This window comes from Tamandua tetradactyla, chromosome 21 (genome assembly GCF_023851605.1).
Source record: "Tamandua tetradactyla isolate mTamTet1 chromosome 21, mTamTet1.pri, whole genome shotgun sequence".
In the NCBI taxonomy this organism is placed as follows: domain Eukaryota; kingdom Metazoa; phylum Chordata; class Mammalia; order Pilosa; family Myrmecophagidae; genus Tamandua; species Tamandua tetradactyla.
In genome coordinates this window covers 1,540,981-1,545,855 of record NC_135347.1, presented here as the reverse complement: position 1 = coordinate 1,545,855, position 4,875 = coordinate 1,540,981, and positions in this window count along the sequence as shown.

The window sequence follows — 4,875 nt, the reverse complement described above, 5'->3', positions numbered from 1 at the left end:
ATAAGAACAAGCAAAAGTTGAGGATTTGACTACTCACCTAAGAATTTAGAGAAAGAACAGCAAGCTAACCCCAAAGCAAATAAAAGAAGAGAAATAGGAAAGATTAAAACAGAAATAAACTGAAGAACAATAAAACAATAGAAAGAATCAACAAAACCAAAAGTTGGTTCTTTGAGAAAATTAATAATATCATCTCCTAACATTAAAGCTTACTATAGAGCCACAGTGGTCAAAACAGCATGGTAATAGCACAAAGATAGAAGTAGCAATGGAATAGAATTGAGAGTGCAGAGATAAACCAACAAATTTATGAAAATTTGATCTTTCATAAGGCTCCCAAATCCACTGAACTGGGACAGATAGTCTGTTCAATAAACAGACATGGAAGAATTGGATAGCCAAAAGAATGAAAGAGGATCCCTACCTTATACCCTATACAAAACTTAATTCAAAATGGATCAAAGACCTAAATGTAATAGCCAATATCATACCATTTCTAGACGAAAATCCAGGGAAACATCTTTAAGATTTAGTAATAAGATATAGCTTCTTAAACTTTATACTCAAAGTACAAGAAATAAAAGTAAAAATAGACAAATGGGAACTCCTTAAGATCAAGAGCTTTTGTGCCTCCACGGACTTTGTTAAAAAGGTGAAGAGGCAGCCAACTCAATGGAAGAAAATATTTGGAAACCACATATCAGATAAATGCTTGATACCCTGTGTACATAAATAAATTATATAGCTCAGCAACACAAGAACAAACAACCCAAGTATAAAATGGGCTGAGGATATGAATAGACACTTTTCTGAAAAGCAAATACAGATGACTAAAAAAAGCACATGAAGATATGCTCATTGTCATTAGCCATAAGGGAAATGCAAATCAAGACAACAATGAGACATCACTTCACACCTATAAGAATGGCTGCTATTAAACAGACAACTACAAGTGTTGGAGAAGATATGGAGAAATAGGAACACATTCACTGCTGGTGAGAATGTATAATGGTGTATCTACTGTGGGAGACAATTTGGCAATTCTTTAGAAAACTAAATATTGAGTTGCCCTATGACCTGGCAATACCAATACTTGGTAAAAACCCAGAGAGCTGAGGGCAGTGACACAAACAAACATTTGCATACTGATGCTCACTAAAGCAGCACTATTCAGTTTGCCAGGAGATGGAAAGAATCCAAATGCCCATCAACAGACAAATGGATAATCAAGATGTGGTTTATACACAATGGAATATTATGCAGCAGTTAGATGAAATGATGCCCTGAAATATATGACAAAAAAAAAAATGTGGATGAACCTTGGGGCATAATGCTGAGTGAAGTAAGTGAGGCAAGAACGTACAGATGCGGTATGATTTCATTATTATGACTAGTAAAGGTAATCTCAGACATTTCACTGTAGAATATAGCAGATCTAGAGGTACACAAAAGCTAGAGATGGAGGAAAGGCCACCCAGAGAGGTTGAATCTAAATGCAAGAGAATGGATAGAAGTGATGGTAAAATAATTAACAAGTTTGTAAGTCACATTTCCATATTGAAAGTGAATATGATTGAAAGGACAGGTATAATGTCATGTATCCCAATGATTAAATTTATGCATATAAATAAGTTCTTGCATGAATTATTTTAACGGTTTGATAGCAGACAAAAAGCCAATAGTAGAGGGATATAGGAAGAAAACTAAAAATGCATGCTATGGCAAATAGTTAACAGGAAAATATCAATGGAACCACAGCACTAACTGGGAGGTGGAGGGGAAGGACAAGGAATAAGGGATAATTTAGATTTGACATTTGGTGATGTTGTATTTGCCAGTTCTTGGTCTTTATGAACCAATTAAAACCATCTAAAATTGAGAGTGTTGCTGACTGTAAAACCAAACAAAGATACTCTAAGACATGGTTTGTTTATTTTGGACATTATCTATGCTGCCCAATAGATGACTGTACAATGGCAAACAGTGATACATTTAGATGATGGAATTTGGGGCAGCTAAAAAAAGAAGAGACTTTGAGGGGTACACAACAAACTGAATAGACCTTGGGGACAATAGGTTGTGCAAAATAAGCCAAAAACAAAAGAAGAAATATGCAAAAGTCTATCTCAGAAAACACTTATTTAAAAAAAAAACTGGGAGCCTAGTTGTGGGCCCTTATCGCAGCCACATTTGGTCTGAAGTTATGGATGTATTTCTGGATTCTGAGATGCTGAGCTATATGTCTCAGCTGGTATTTCCCTGGAACTTTAAGTAGCTCTGTGACACCTAGATCCCAGAAAGGGAGTGCTACAAACCTAAAAGTTAGCAGACTATATGTAATACTACTTAAAGTAACTGAAAAAGAGATCAGGCCTCAATTAGAGTTAAAAATGAAGCCAATCTGGTGGGATCTAAAGTAAATCAGAATACAGGGTAAAAGATAACAGTGTGGAATCTAGACCTCCAGCTACGGTATGAGATCAAAGGCAGAGAGGTTTATTATATCTAGCGCCTAAATTTTCTGTAACACAATCTAAATAAACCTCTCTGGAGCTCCTTTAAACAACCCAAACTCTTGGAGTCCAGAATGGGAATGAGGACTTGTAATTCTCTATAGCTTAATATAATCCCAGGACACAGCTCAGACTATGGTGGGCTGATAATTAAAAAGAATCCCTTGAGGCTCTGAAGGGAGAAAATATATATAGATATGGAACTATTAAACTCCCCCATCTGGGTACCCTCCCAACCATTGGGGACTCCCAAGAAAATAGGCCAAGCCCTGGATTTTGAGGCTTGCTCTTATGAAACTTATTTCTGTAAGGGAGATGCTAAGACTACCCATAACTAGGCCTAAGAGTTGCTTCCAGGAAGCCTCTTTGTTGATCAGATGTGCCCTCTCTCTCTCTCTAAGCCCAACTCAGAAAGGAAAATCATTGTCTCCCCACTATGTGGTACAAACCATTCAAGGGTGAAAATCTCCCTGACAGTGTTGGGTGTGACTCCAAGGGTTAAGTCTGGCCTGGCAGCATGGGATCAACAACTCCTTCGTGACCAAAAGGAGGAAAAGAAGTGTAATAAGATAAGGTATCAGTGGCCAAGAGAGATCAAATGGAATCAAAAGGCTGTTGGAGAAAAAAAAAAAAAAAAAAAAAAAAGGCTGTTGGAGGCTGCCTCTTGACCCAGTTAGAGTCAGGACACAAGCTTCAGTTAGATTGTGCTAATTGCCATGGTTTTCTAAACCACAATCAACATAACTTCTGTTGACTCTTAAGAACACCCGGAGGGCTTGAACTGAGACTCTAAAGGTTTCATGCACTAGATTTGCCTTCCTAGAACATATAATTCCCAGATGGCTCCCAGGTCAGATAAATCCTGAAACTTAGAAAGATCAGCCTCTCCAGGATTATCAATTAAGTACGTCCACCTGTCTTTTAGTGTGGATACCCCTTCTTAGCATGAAAAAGCCAAAGGTCTCTATATATTGTGAGGAAGATTAAAGGAGAAGAAGGAAGTATAGCAGAGAAAATGGGATTTAACAAGAAGAATACAGCTGCTGAATCACTATATTAATATTTCTTGTAGCCTGCAGTGTTTTGAAGCAGCTAGAGGGAAAAATATGAGATGATGGAATGGTAGCCCATGACAAACTCTGAGATCAGTTCTGCAACTACTTGAAGTATGCTTTGAAAATTATTGCTTTTTTCTTTCTTTGCTTTTTATATATGTTATATTATACAATAAAAACATTTTTAAAAGAATATACATGACTTATTCAATTATTATTTCTCCATAACAAAAACAAGTAAAAGTATCAAGTATCATAATCCTTTTCAAATGTTTGCTTCAAAGACTAAAACATGGAACAATGTTGTAAGAAATACAAACACAAATATACACTCGTGTCTTCTCACATTGTAATCAATCAAATTTAGCTGCAATATAGAATCCCAGCTTGATGTGAAAATGTGGAAACCTGACCTTTATTTTCACATTCAAATTTCCCTAGCAAGAATCACATATAGAAGATGGCGGCTTAGTAAGACGCGCGGGTCTTAGTTCCTCCTCCAGAAAAGCAACTAAAGAAGCAGAAACAATACGAAATAGCTCCCGGAGTCATGACAGAGACCAAAAAGACAGTGTACCCCATTCTGGAGCAGCTGAACGGGCAGGGAGAATCCGCTGCGGTGAGATACCCGAGGGGCGCGCGTTTTCCCGGCCAGGCGGCTGGCGACTGGGGTCCCCTCTACCCACGTGGCTCCCCGGTCTGACTGGGAACGTGGGATAGCGGGGCCCTCCCGGCACGCTTGGCGTTTCGGGCCAGCTGGGCAATTAGGACCGGCACTCTCCCAAGCCGCGGCGGCCAGCGACCTCCACCTCCACGCGCGGTTTCCCGGCCGACTGCCGTGCAGACAGACGCGCGCCACGAGCGCCACCTACTGGGCAGGAAAAGAAAAACAGAGCCCAGAGATTTCACAGAAAAAGCTTTCAACCAGCTGGGTCCCACACCCAGGGAAATCTGATCAAATGCCCAGACACCAGCAGAAAATAATGGATGATGCTCGGAAAATTGAAGATATGGCCCAGTCAAAGGAACAAACCAGTAGTTCAAATGAGATACAGGAGCTGAGACAACTAATGCTGAATATACGAACAGAAATGGAAAAACTCTTCAAAAACCAAATCAATAAATTGAGGGAGGACATGAAGAAGACATGGGCTGAACAAAAAGAAGAAATAGAAAATCTGAAAAAACAAATCACAGAACTTATGGGAGTGAAGGACAAAGAAGAAAAAATGGAAAAAACAATGGATACCTACAATGGTAGATCTAAAGAGACAGAAGCTACAATTAGTGAACTGGAGGATGGAACA